The following is a 14,212-nucleotide window of genomic DNA, read 5'->3' as shown; positions in this document are numbered from 1 at the left end:
CACACTTTGAGAGACTAGTCCTAAAGCGATTACTGTATGCTTAGTTGTTGGCCGGCGGCATGCAGGAATTAAGCTTATTACTAAGCCATACTGACATGCTATTTCAGACCGAATATTCAGAGTAGCATGGTAAACAATATAGGGAGCGTATTACAGGTTGATATTGTTCAAAAATGAACCAATGTGAATATAAAGCCAACTTCAGTTTAGTAAAGCAGGCTAGGTGGAATAGCGATATTTAATGATGTTTTGCTGTTAAACGAAATAAAAATCTACATTATTGATGCTGTAAAACGGAGCTTATGAAACTGAAAACAGTCACATCAATCTTTCGTCGGAATATTTTAGTAGCTGAACAACACTTCTGTGCATATAACCCACTAAAAACAACACGATCAGCTGTTTTATAGTTTTTAAACATAACATTACCTGTCTAAAAGAATTACTTCAGCTATGGTGTCATCCTTCCTCCAGCATGCAAAAGTAACCCCAATATTGATATAGGATTTTAAAAAGTTTGGATTCAGCATTGGTTCTTTTCGCCGTCACTCATGTCCATGTGATCACTGTGTGCGTGCAAGCACAAACATTGGAGGTGCGCTGTTTTACAAACTACATTTGTTGACAGACAGTTTGGGCTACTTATTAGAATTATGGGAATTATCGACCCAACAATTTTAATTGGACGAACATATGTATTTTTATGTTCTGAGTAATGCATAAGATGTTCATCTTATACATCACTCAGAACATACAAATACATATAAATGCATTTAGATCATTTACTTTAATCATTACTATTAGAATGTGAAGAGACTTTCAACCAGTACAACAACAAATGTTTCTGAAGACAATCACCTGCACCTTTAATTGACATAAATTATTAATTTATAAATGTTGAAATAATAATTATTGATAGTTATAATGTAATGATAATGTAATGATAACGTAATGATTATTAATAGTCATATATTGATAAAATGCGAGCAAATGAAACCTTATTGTGTAGCGTTACTTAATGCATATTAGTATATCATTTTAAAAGCTAATAAGTTTGATTTAATAATACTATATTTAAATGGAAGCATTATGAAAATGAATACTTGTACTCATAGGCACTTATGTTTCTAACAAAAGCAATGGCTACACTTTAATTTGACTTTCTGTTGACTTTAAATTCCTTTGCTACTACATGTCAACTACTAGTCATCAGAGTATTGTTCTGTGGATTACTAAAATAGCTTTGCATGTGCTTGCAAAGTTACAAACAGTCAGTAAAATGTCAGTTGGAAAACTATCAAAATAAAGTATTGACAGACATTAAACAAAATCTCCAAATACTCTAATGGCTCTGAGCTGACATGTTGACAAGTAAATTATAGTAAAGGCAATGCCTAAAGCTGGTCATCAAAATAAAGTGTTACCCAACATCACTTAGTCCTTAAAGAGTACATATTTTCAGCTTATTATGACCATGTTTAAGACACCTCAGCTATAGCCATTAATTTCTAGATACTTAACAGATATCACTATAACCTGCAATGCATAATTTAAACATCCTGTAGATGATAATAGATATGAAAAAAGTTTGTACTGCCCTATTCTACATCTTTTAAAACTTGCATGCTAGCATACTTTTTTTGTCCTCACACATTTATTAATTTTTGCTGTTTACTAGACTATATGGTATATTTTTCATTTTAACACATGTAAATACGATAAATAATTAAGTTTTAATATTGTAAAACATTTTACCTGTACACTGTAAAAAACCCTGGTTGGCTTAAACTTTTAAGCTGAATCAAATTAACCTTATGATTCCATTGAACTTATATTATGTTAGACTGACTTAAAACAGCTTGCCTAACTTTTATAATTAAGTTAGAACACGATTAACTTAAGTTTAATAAATTACAATAAACTAAAACATATGCTGTCATGACTAAATTATCATATATATTTTTACAGTGTAGGTTTCCTCAATTTATCCATATTTTACTGTACACTACATACCATGTCATTCTAACAGGAGCATTTAGGTAGATTTCACTGATAAAGGATGCTGCAATACATCAGACGTATCAGAGCATGGCTCGTCTCTCTGAGATCTGTGCCTGCCTCAGATTGCAGTTAATGAGCCATAGAGGAGTCTTATATCAGTGTACTACTCTATTCACCTGAGAATAGAAGAGGCTCTGGCTCTTGTAAGAATGTGTAAAGCCATTTGTTATCAAAGCCACCATCTTTAAGGTACACTGTCAGAAATAAAGGTACAAGGTTGTCACTTGGGTGCTGCCTTTCCTTTTCACAAGATACACATTAGTACCCAAAGAATCCACATTGCTACTTCAAAGCATCAGTATCTAGCATGCAAAAGTGCATCTCTTGAAATTTTTAGGTAGCCTTGAGGTAATAATACTGACCCTTTAGGTCTAAATATGTGCCCTCTGAAAAAGTACCTTTATTTCTGAGAATTTAGAAGACACACAGTCTAACATGATCCTCATAGTTGAGTGACTGATATGTACTGCTAATAAATTCCTTTCATGCTCTGTCTAACAGATATCATCTTTAATGTGAGAGGAATGGTAAGGGTGCTGGAGCATGACAGTTTTGACTATAATGCCTTCTTGATGACCCTGTGCGTGTATTTATATGTGTATATTGAGGAATACAGAAGCCAGGGTGTGGTTCAGCAGACGCAAAAACACACACTTCAGGTTTGCATCTATTTACACACTGCAGAGATAAAGATCCACAGAACTCTTGTAAAACCTGTCTATCGTACTGGAACACAAGCTATTACTTTTTATGATGCTGTTGGAGTGATTAAAAATGGCATGCATTTGAAAGAAAGATCATCAAGAGTTGCACAGAGTTTTAGAGCTAAAGAAGTTTAAATGACTGTTTTTTTTGTTAAGAAATTATTAATTTTGCAAAGATTTGCATTTAATGGATTAAAAAAGTGTCAGTGAAGACAATGCTACAGAAAAAGCAAATGCAACTTGTGCATTAAATAAATTAATTTGGGCAAGAATCAAATTTATAATACAAATATATATTTATATATATATTATTACTAATTTGCAAAGACAAATGACTAAGTAAACTCTAATTTAATGTAACATTTTTCAGTGCCGTTTCACAAAAATACTGCAATGACAAAGTACAAAGTATACTAAAACAACAACAAAACAGTTAATTACAGATTTAAAGTATTACTGATTTAACCGCCTTCCCCACATTGTTCTTGTTTATGTATCAACAATTCGATAAAGCTTTACCAGCAAGACAAAAAGAGCAGACTAGAGCCAAGCAGGCCTGCTCTTTGATGATTGATTGGCAAAAAATGTCAACATTTGGTTGCTGGGATCAGCCAAGCACAACTCTTTTTGTGAGGGTCTGTTCCGACATAAGGGCAGAACAGCCCACATTTATGTAACCAATCTATTTTTGACAGCAACCATGGATGTTGGAGGGATTTTAGTGGCAAGCACTTAACATGACAAGAGCCAATAGCAATCACAAGCTGGATTACAGCCATGGCACAGTACAGAGATGTCTACTAAAAGCAACTACTAGAGATAACTGTATTTGTATTCATCCCAAACTGCCATAGTACAGGACTCCTGATTCAGTTCAAGCACAAACACAATAAAACAGTCAGTCCAGATGCAGTCAGCAGTGCTCATGCCGAGTTCAGACTGCACGATTTTTAAAGTAGTCACGTCACAGATGTTTTCACACTTTACAATAGGAGAATCACAGACAACTTTGTCTCGGTCCACAAACTACGTCTCACAACCAAACACAAGCGAGAAGTGACATGGAAACAAAGTGAGGTCACAGTGTATATTTTGTTATTAACTACATAATGAGATAGAAGCCTTTAAGTGGGGTAGAAAATTTACTTATTTTGCTCACCTTGCTTTTTAACAGATTTAGCAATTTCTCTTAATTTTTTTTTTTTTCGACCCAGGTGTGATATTCCTCAGATGACATGTCTAACGAACATGGGCGCTGCTGACAAATTTTCATAATTTTTTTCCTTATTTCTTGGGTCCAAATAGACCGAAAATGAGCGCTTTTAAATTCTTCTCCAACCTCCCACTGGCCTACAGATACCCACACTAGTGGATGCTGCTCTCTCATTGGCTGTAGGTAATCGCCACTGTTATTTTCAATCAGGACACATTTCACACGGCATGATTTGAATCACCAGGGGGCTATTTCATAAAAGTGGTTAAGAAAAGTGGGGATTAATGTGAAAAGCCTGACTTAAATGAGCTGAACTAAACGTCCAAGCTTAAATTGGGTTCATAACAGCAAGTTGAAGATCATTTGATCTAACTAGTCTGAGTTCAGTTTAAATAATCTAGATAACTGCTCGTGCACGTTTCTGTCATGAAACCTTAAAAGCCGAGCATAGATACATCGATTATGTTGTGTGCTACAATGGCAACTTAGAGAACTGAAAGAGCTCTGAAATGAGACACAGCTGTTTACAGCGGGTGAGCCGCGAAACTGCAGATTGTTCAATAGGCTATATTTGTAGCAATATATTTTTTAAATATATGCTATTATTTTTGCCTATTTACATGAAATTAAATATTTGTTATAATACATAGTAATTGTGCTTGACTGCGCTCATGTGCGTGAGAGAGAGGATTTGCGCTTACTGCCAATTGTTGCTTGAAAGGAAAAGTTTTAATGCATTGCAGGCTCACTATAACATACAAAATGTATTAAATGTAAGCACATAGGTTTAAAATAAACAAAAAGCCGTGCACACACAAGCGGTGGGATTTTTAATTTGCTCCCGAATCTGCTGCAAATCGTTGCTTTGCCTTTGCTACTTGTTTCCCGCAACCCGTGGAAATATATCTTTACATTAAAGTGACGCTGCTGCACAGCACGGATCATCTCCTGATTATTCCACTCATTTTATAGCTTTAAAGTCATTATTTAAGAAATGTAGTCTTCTTCTTTATATTAGTCAGTGTCCTTCTTACCCCCGTGCTCACGTGGGTTTCCTCCAGGTGCTCCGGTTTCTCCCAAATCCAAAGACATGCAGCATGCGCTATAGGTGAGTCGGATAAGCTAAATTGGCCGTAGTGTAGGAATGTGAATGAGTGTTATATATATATATATATATATATATATATATATATATATATATATATATATATATATATATATATATATATATATATATCTCGATCGAGAGAGAGAGAGAGAGAGAGAGAGAGAGAGAGAGAGAGAGTGAAAAAAGAGAGAGAGAGAGAGCTAAGAGCCCCCTTCGCAGATATCTCTTTTAATTTATTATTTTCTACAGGATGCTTTACAATAATATGTTTGTGCATATACATTAGATTATTTAGTACCAATGCAAAGTTTGGAATATATATATATATATATATATATATATATATATATATATATATATATATATATATATATATATATACTAGACTTTTTTTTTTTTTGCTATTAAGTGACTATAAAGTTTAAATCATTATTAAGAGGTTAAGTGAATTTAAATGGCATCAGATTATGGCAGGTGAATGTTAACATTACTTTGATTAAGCTTGAACTTAAGGCTTAGCCTGAGAGTTAGCCTGCCCCGGACCAGGCTAGTTTTCCAGCATAAGTTGCCAGGGTAACTAAGTTTGAACTATCGTAAATTTGATTTATAAAACCGAATCAGCCATTAATAAACCTGACTAACCAAAATAAGCCTGGCTTTATCTGTAAGCTTGGTTTATGGAACAGCCCCCAGGTATTTAAGATGCCAAATATCTCACATGTCATCGGCGATTCTCTCAGATTGTGTCTTTCACACTGTGTGATTGTTTCTCACGTCAGCTAGCACCAATTTGCCTGTGATTTCAGGCATTTGTTGGTGATTTCTCAAAACCTGTCAGCAAGTCAACATCGGGGCTAAAACCATGCAGTCTGAACTCAGAAGTAGCAGCCATTCACAAAGATTGCATCTTTGCATTTGACAACGTGAGATGCAGCACTCCATCTTGTAGTTGTCCTGCCAACTTGTTTTTGTAAACAGAAGCATGACCCTTGTTCTGCTTTCAAATACTTCTGATTGATCCCCTGTTCTGGAATTGACATTAATGAGAGCTGCTGCATGTAATATCTGAAACTGTTTTATTTTCACATATTTGTTTCTTTGCTTATTTTTGTGATTAATCTAGTGAAGTTTTCATGAACTTGTATCATCAGCGGAATATGTAAATAAACCTAAATAAACGCAAGGCATTTCAAATTGTTTGTTCATGTCTAGCCATTGGCACCAGTAAATCTTTATCTAGCAGAAAGTTTAACATAAATAGTTTGAGTGCATATTCCTGACAAATGAGTTTTCAAAATATTGTATCGAGTTAGTGTGCATTTGGGAAGCCACTATAATTAAGTTGGAGATTTGTGTAGCTTCTGAGATACAATAGGTGGAATATCTTGTTTTGTCCGCAACTTGTCTTCCATCATTAAAAGATATTACACGGAACCCAAAATGCTTCCGTGCATGCGATTTAAATGATGTGGGATGCTTTTCGAATTCTGGTGTTCCTCTGCTGTTGTTCCTCTAATGCTAGTCTTCGCATTGATCAAATGGGCCAGCCTGATCACCTGCCAGTGACCTACTCACACCTGCGATTCTCAACGATGGACGTCCAGGGTTCTCTAGCCTCTGGCACCTAGACTGCAGTTTCACACAGAAAGACTGGCCAGAGGAGAAATAGTTGTGCCCAATTGAGCTTGGTTTCTCTCGAGTTTTTTCTTTTTTTGTCCTTCACTTTCATCAATTGGTGAAGTTTGTTCCTTGCGACTGTCTCCATTGTCTTGCTTGGTTTGGGACTTGTGAAGCTGCGCATTGATGGATTTGCTCTTCAGTGTTTGGACGTCCAGCAGTGAAATTTAAACCACACTCTGAAAAAACTGGACTAAACTGGACTGACACTTTCAATTTACTAGAACTTCTACTATATGTTAAGCTGCTTTGACACAATCTACATTGTAAAAGCGCTATATAAATGAACATTAATTGAACTGAACTGAATTCAACGTGAACATGTGCTTGCCAAACAATAGGTCGTGATCTAAATGGATAATGGATCAACTGCAAAGTCTTGCACTCCTACTGTAGATCTGAATATGTTGGAATCATGTGAATTTCCTGCTTAGACATATGGGAGCCATGTCCAATCTGTGCCACACAAATTGTGTCACTTGAACCATGTGGTGTACTGCAAATGCTGTTTGCATGTTCATTGTCAATTTGGGAAAAGACTGAACTCAACATGTGTATAGAAATCAATCAAATGTGGAAAAGGAGTGATGTGGTTTGGACAATTTGGGAAAAGACTGAACCCAAAGTGTATATAGCAATCAATCAAATGTGGAGAAGGAAGTGTTATGGTTTGGGGGGATATTACTGCAGAAGTTAGCACTCTTACAATAAAGTTATCTTATAACTTATTTGGCTACCACACTTCCTTTGAACTCTAATCACACATACACACGTACACATGCCATAATGCATGAACACACACATGTGCATGTACACACATAATTAGGTCCTATTGAAATGTCTTCCTGTGTTCCCTTTGTGTGTGGAGTGATTTTTCCATAGAGTCCCTCATCACTTTAGCAGAAGCCTCTTCCACTGCTCTGCTCCAAAAAAATAAAAAACCTCAGCTAAACATACAGGAAAATAAAGAGAGCTGAAGCAGAGAAACAGGATGGTTTACCATCCTAATCAGAGTGTAAGTCTGTATGGAGGACAAGCATTGACCTGCACAAGAGACCAAAGAGATACAGTCTACCCCATCTTCCCCCATCATTGCCTTTATTACTGTCTGTTTCCAAAAAAAGGTTTGTTTGGTTAAATCATTGCTCACACAAGCAGCAAAAGTTGTGTATTTCTCATAGTCTAAACAATATTTCTTTTAATTTATACCTCTATATGAGATTTTATAAGCAACGAGATGATTTTTAAAATTCCCAGGCAGGCATGAATGCACTCAGGACAGTTTGTCAAGACTGTGAATAAAAGAGCTGTTTCTCCAACCTGGACTTATTCTGAAAACATTCCGCTATAAACATTTCTGGAGAGCGGCAAATACATGCCAGAAGGTACGTTTTCTGCTATCTACGAATGCAGATGAAGGCGCTGTGTACGCTTTTTAAGATCTCAAATTTCTCTCGCAAGTGCCATTTGCACCTGCTCTTCTCATGTAAACTAACTGAATGACGGACTGACTGACTGACTGACCCACCCTCCTCCTTCCCTAAACCCAACCAATAGTGTTTTTGAAAGCACCGATTGACCCGCCTACCTACTTTCTTAAACCCAACCGACAGTGTTTTAAAAGCACGGTTATTACCACATTTTCAGATTTTATCACATTCTCACAGGGTTATTTTATTTTTTGGCTTCTGTTTTTGTCTTACCCACTTTCTGGAACAGTTCTTCGCAATACTAGAAGTGCGTCATCATGGTCAGCTACTTTCAGCATATCAAGATCGCCAACATACATGGCGAGCTACTGGACAAACTGGTAACAGCAGGAAAGCCGTCCGTACAAAGGTAAGCAGTCAGCTGGAAAGTGTGAAAAGGATCAGCACCATACCGCCCTGTAAGGTTCATTTTGAAGACGAAATGCAGCCATACATACAGTTGAAGTCAGAATTATTAGCTCCCCTGAATTAATAGCCCCCCTTTATTTTTTCCCCAATTTCTGTTTAATGGAGAGACGATTTTTTTCAACACATTTCTAAACATAATAGCTTTAATAACTCATTTCTAATAACTGATTTATTTTATCTTTGTCATGATAACAGTAAATAATATTTGACCAGATATTTTTCAAAACACTTCCATAAAGCTTAAAGTGACATTTAAAGACTTAACTAAGTTAATTAGGTGAACTAGGCAGGTTAGGGTAATTAGGCAAGTTATTGTATATCTATGGTTTGTTCTGTAGACTATCGAAAAAATATATAGCTTAAAGGGGGTATTGATTTTGTCCTTAAAATGTATTTTAAAAAATTAAAAACTGCTTTTATGCTGGACAAAATAAAACAAATGAGACTTTCTCCAGAAGAAAAAATATTATCAGACATACTGTGGAAATTTTTTTTGCTGTTAAACATCATTTCGGAAATATTTAAAAAAGAAATAGAAAATTCAAAGGGGGGCTAATAATTCTGACTTCAATTCTGTACATACTGGCTACATAATTCGCAATCTCCAAAAATGTACAGTATATAGGGTTACGTTTTCAGAAAAACCCTATCTTGTGTTTTTTTATTTTTTATTGAGTCATCAAGGACCATGATTTCAGCTTAAAATTTTATTTAGTGTTTAAATGAACATAAAAAAGCCCCTACATATTGAATCATTGATATAGGAGTCACATAAATCCCAATTGTAAATAAAATCCTCCCTAATTTGACACACAAGAAAAATAAAAATGGAGATGAAGAGAAAATGTTTAAAAGGATTGGTATTTAGTATCAAATGAGGTTTCTCAATCATTCTTCAGAAAAAGTGCTGTAATCCACTAATACATCCACATTCACTTAAATTTCTCGTTGCTTGCCTGATGCTACAGTAGATCTATCATTTAAACTTTCTACCCATTTACAGTGACATTAACAATAACTCATCAATTATATAAAACAAACATTTAATCTTTAAATCAGGCTATTATTAGTCACACTTTATAATATGTTTGCATTTGGTAATGTTAGTTACTAATACTAATACTAATATTAAGTAATAATGAGCAATACTTTATTCAGAAAATTATGTATGCAGCTTGTTCAAAGTACTATTTCAAAATGAGCTGCACACCATTGTTGGTTTACAAGAAAATCAAACGAACATAATCCTGTTGCGTTACTACACTTGAATTTGGTTTTATTGTAAAACAAAACAAAACAAAACAAAACAAGAAAACATGTTGAAATGAGAATCTGTAATATTTTATGGCATACTTCAAAAATATTTTTATTTATTTATTTATTTTTAAATAAAATAGACTTACACTTTGTATTTTCAGTTTTTTCATAGTATATGTATTAACTCTGGTACTTTTACCATAAACCGACATATCATCCATTTGGTAGATGCTGATATTTTGGAAATTATGGGATATGTTAAAAAAATTCATTGATTGTGCTAACTAGCGACATTTAGAGCTAAAAAATGCAACACCGAAATTTCGTTCTTGGTGGTTCAGTTTAATCGACTCAGATTTGTAAAAACAATTAACTAAACTTAATTGATTTGTGTTGGGAATTGTGTGGAACCCAGCATTTTTTTCATTGTTGTACATCATTTATTAATCAGAGTTCATTAACATTTACTGATGCATTATAAACATCCAGATTTATGCTTTTTAATGTCAGTTAATGTACTGCAAGTTAATATGAACTACTGAGATGACATGAACTTAACATGAACTTTATTTCCATTAAAAGTTTACAAACATGAACAAATGCTGTGATAAATGCATAGTAAATGGCATTAACTAACATTAATATCACATTATTGTAAAGTGTCACTCTATTACTATAATCCAGGCAGCATTAATGTAAACCGGGGTGCCTAAAACGTTGATCACAAAGGTAGCATGTAAATCGCATGGCATTAAAAAAAACAGACGTCAACCTATCATCCATCCTTACTGAAATCTGTCGCTTGAATGACATTCAGGGCAGCCGGTCTAATATTTGACCTTTTCTGACACATGGGTAATCAACTTCACTAAGTGCCTCAAAACTATAGATTAGCGAAGTTTGGCGAGGTTAAGTCCAAACATCGTTCCACCATGACTGATGATCGTTTAGTAGTGTGCTTGATGCTGACTTTCAGCAGCTACTGTCCGGACTATCCTTCTCTGGCTGATTCCATTCAGTGCAATGAAGAGAGTCATGAGAGTAAGGTAGTGACAAAAATTGTAGGCTATTGTATGGGTTCCTACAGTTATGCAAGGTACATCAATATATTTTGAACAAATACAAAATTCTCAATATGTTTATGAATAATTTTGCATTTTTAAATTCATTAATAATTAAGACTTTAGACTTTAGTTTTTATTAGACGGTCGTTTTCAAAAGTGGCTCACATGCTGAAAAATTGCTGATGTAAACACTGCAGTACAGTCCTATTCCAACAAGCTTAATGTTGATCTGTGATTGAATAAAAAAGAGACAAAACCTGCAAAAAGAGATGGACATTGACAGCTTGCTTGCATGCGTGAACTCAGACAAACATTACCGGAGCTACAAGAATCAATATTAGCATCAGAAGATTGATATGGCAAGCACTTTTAGTCTGATAACATAGTGAGGAAGGGGAAGATATGGGTTTCAAATGGGGTCGTTTGCAGTTTGACCTCTTGTATCTTGCAGGACTCAGCAGGAATGAGCAGGATTATGACAGAACTACAGTATCTACTGGAGCTGCGGATAAGGAATATTGCTTTCTGTGCTTTTCTCTGAGCATGTGACCTATTGCGGCCTGCAAGTGTATCTTTTTGCTTGCAATTGCATTATAAATGTTTAAAGTGTTTGCAAGCATCTGCAACTGATTCAAGTGTGAAACGGAGATGTGAGATGTATTGTTGCACTCCTATTACATAGAATGTGCACATTAAGTCCCGCCTTCTAAATAAAATAACCAATCAGTGAAGTCAGCATATCGCAGCAGCTTCTATTTAACTTATTCTCCGCCGACGAGTGGGCACTGCCATTTTAATCTTTTTGGCTTGAGACTTCCGGTCTCATTCACTTCCATTCATTTTTTGATGTTAAAAACTGCTCATTACGCTGCTTAATGTTGCAATTTGATATTATCTTATTATATTATTCTACTTGGTCTGTATAGTCATGCAAACATTTGTTTGTAGAGCAAGTAGTTTGACCGTTTTCTGCCGTTTATTATTCCTAGTCATTTCTCTTATAGGCTACTGAATCGGAAGTTCTAAGACAATCGTGAAAACAGGCGCACTTCCGCATTTTAGAATAAGGTCAATAGACTATTTTGAGAGGTGTAAGCAATAACAATGGTGAGTATTTCCTGTATTACATTTTTAATTTCCATAGATTACAAGAATCCAAAAAGGTCCACATATTGATAAATAATGTTATGACGGCTGTTTTAACGATATGAATAAATTGCCTCTTGTTAGTTACGAAATAGTTTGACAACAAGCAAGAAATGTTCATGGGCCATTGACATCGCTCCATTGAAATGATCTATAAGCTGTTGCTTCTCAATTTGCATACTATTACTATTTTTGAGTATAAATAGCAGGGGTGTGAAAAAACATTGATTATTAGATTCATAAATGTTCAAAAACTATTATTTTTTGTTTTAACTAAATGAAAGGAACGTAACAGTGAACGGAAATAAGATAAAAGTCATAAATACTGCATTGAGTGTCAATATATTTCTTGAGAACATCAACATTAATGGTATCCCAAGCCTGACAATGATTACACAAGTAATTTGGGTTCTTTTGTGAAGGAACAAGATTGTGTGACATTGACAGTAAAATAGGCCTCGCTAGTTTTTATTAAATATATGACCTAGGCAAGGCAAGGCATAAATATATGCCTATATATATATATATATATATATATATATATATATATATATATATATATATATATATATAAAGACAGGGTCATAAGTATATGACCTAAAACTCCTTATGACAGCTCTGTTATATGGTTTATAGAGCTTAATGGCGAGTTTTATATAGATATTTAACATTTTACATGGGTATTGTGCAGGATGAAACACTGAAAACTCTAAATCATGCCAAGTGTTCTAATAATTTCGGCCCGCTTTCAAATAATTGTTTTTATTTTTAGGAAAGATTTAAAATATTTTATAAGAGTAAACATGTCAGGCTAAATAATTCAAATAAAACACATAAAAACACATTAAAAAAATCTTACATGCACTTTAGGAGCAGTACAGCATATAATTTTAGCGGTTTTAAAACCTTGACTTTTCCGAAACGCGGTGAACCTTGAAATCAGTTATCGTTCCATCCCTACTTCTGTCAATTAAAAAGGTTGAAATGGAACAAATTGCATAAAACATTTTCAGAAATGTTAAACAAATGAGGGCATTTCTTTTGTAGCTTTGTTGAGACCCTCAAAAAAAGATTAGCCCTTTGGACTTTTCACAGTTGTTTCTTTATCTTATTGTTCTCATATAAAACTGCACAGAATGTACAGTGTATCTTCATCTGTCTCCAGAGAGCCTAAAAAAAAGAAAGATCTGCTCTGGCCTGAATGAGGACTTGACTTCATCGAGAGAGGTAAACTGATACTAAATGCTACGCTAACAATGGCGTGATCTTTTGCTAAGTCTCCCGGGTCAAATGGGATTAGCATCTACCTCAGACCTGGAACAAAAACAAGCATTTAAAGCCTCTGAGTGCCAGTCAGCATGATGCCCGGGTAAGACTGGCATCATTTTGTGGGAGCTGTAGCCACACTGAAGTCTCAGGGCGAAAACTAGTGTGCTTCTTTAAAGTGTGACAATTCTATTGACACCCTAAAATGTAACAAATGTTTTAATTTTGTCAATTTTGAAAACACTTGTACTAGTGATATTAATTTGTATATAAAAAAATAATTAATTTGCATATAAAACACATTGATTGTTAGGATGAAGTGTGCTTTCCCATTGCTTTTTTTTTTAATGAAACCTTTTTTTAAATGAAAGTTCACAATACAGATAAAGCTATATGTTAATAATAATAATAATAATAATAATAATAATAATAATAATAATAATAATAATAATAATAATAATTTGTTTATTTGTTTTATGAAGGTGAGATGTATATTTATTATTGTTTGTTTAAATGAGCTTACATATCCTAGCTAAATATGCAGTCAGCTATTTGTATGCAAAAGTAATATTAATATAAATAATAATGATAATGTTTTTGTTGTCGTAAATATATATTTAAAAAACAATTACTGCGTTATTTATTAATATATAATGAATTATATTAATAATTATAATTAATTTTTCTTCGACTTAGTCCCCCTAGTATCAGGTGTCACCACAGAGGAATGAACCACCAAGTATTCCAGTATATGTTTTACCTAGCAAATGCCCTTCCAGTCGCAACCCAGTAATGAGAAACACCCATATTCTCATTAA

The 14,212-nt window shown here is 34.3% G+C and overlaps 1 protein-coding gene across 2 annotated transcripts in view; it reads right to left on the bottom strand.

Annotated features, from left to right (window-relative positions):
• prkcea (protein kinase C, epsilon a) overlaps positions 1–14,212 on the bottom strand; it is a 130,229-nt gene that overhangs the window by 24,357 nt on the left and 91,660 nt on the right. The gene's annotated exons all lie outside the window — the stretch shown is intronic.

This window comes from Danio rerio, chromosome 12, assembly GCF_049306965.1.
Source record: "Danio rerio strain Tuebingen ecotype United States chromosome 12, GRCz12tu, whole genome shotgun sequence".
In the NCBI taxonomy this organism is placed as follows: Eukaryota; Metazoa; Chordata; class Actinopteri; order Cypriniformes; family Danionidae; genus Danio; species Danio rerio.
The sequence above is the reverse complement of the archived record's forward strand: the minus strand, read 5'-3'. Positions and strand labels throughout refer to the sequence as shown.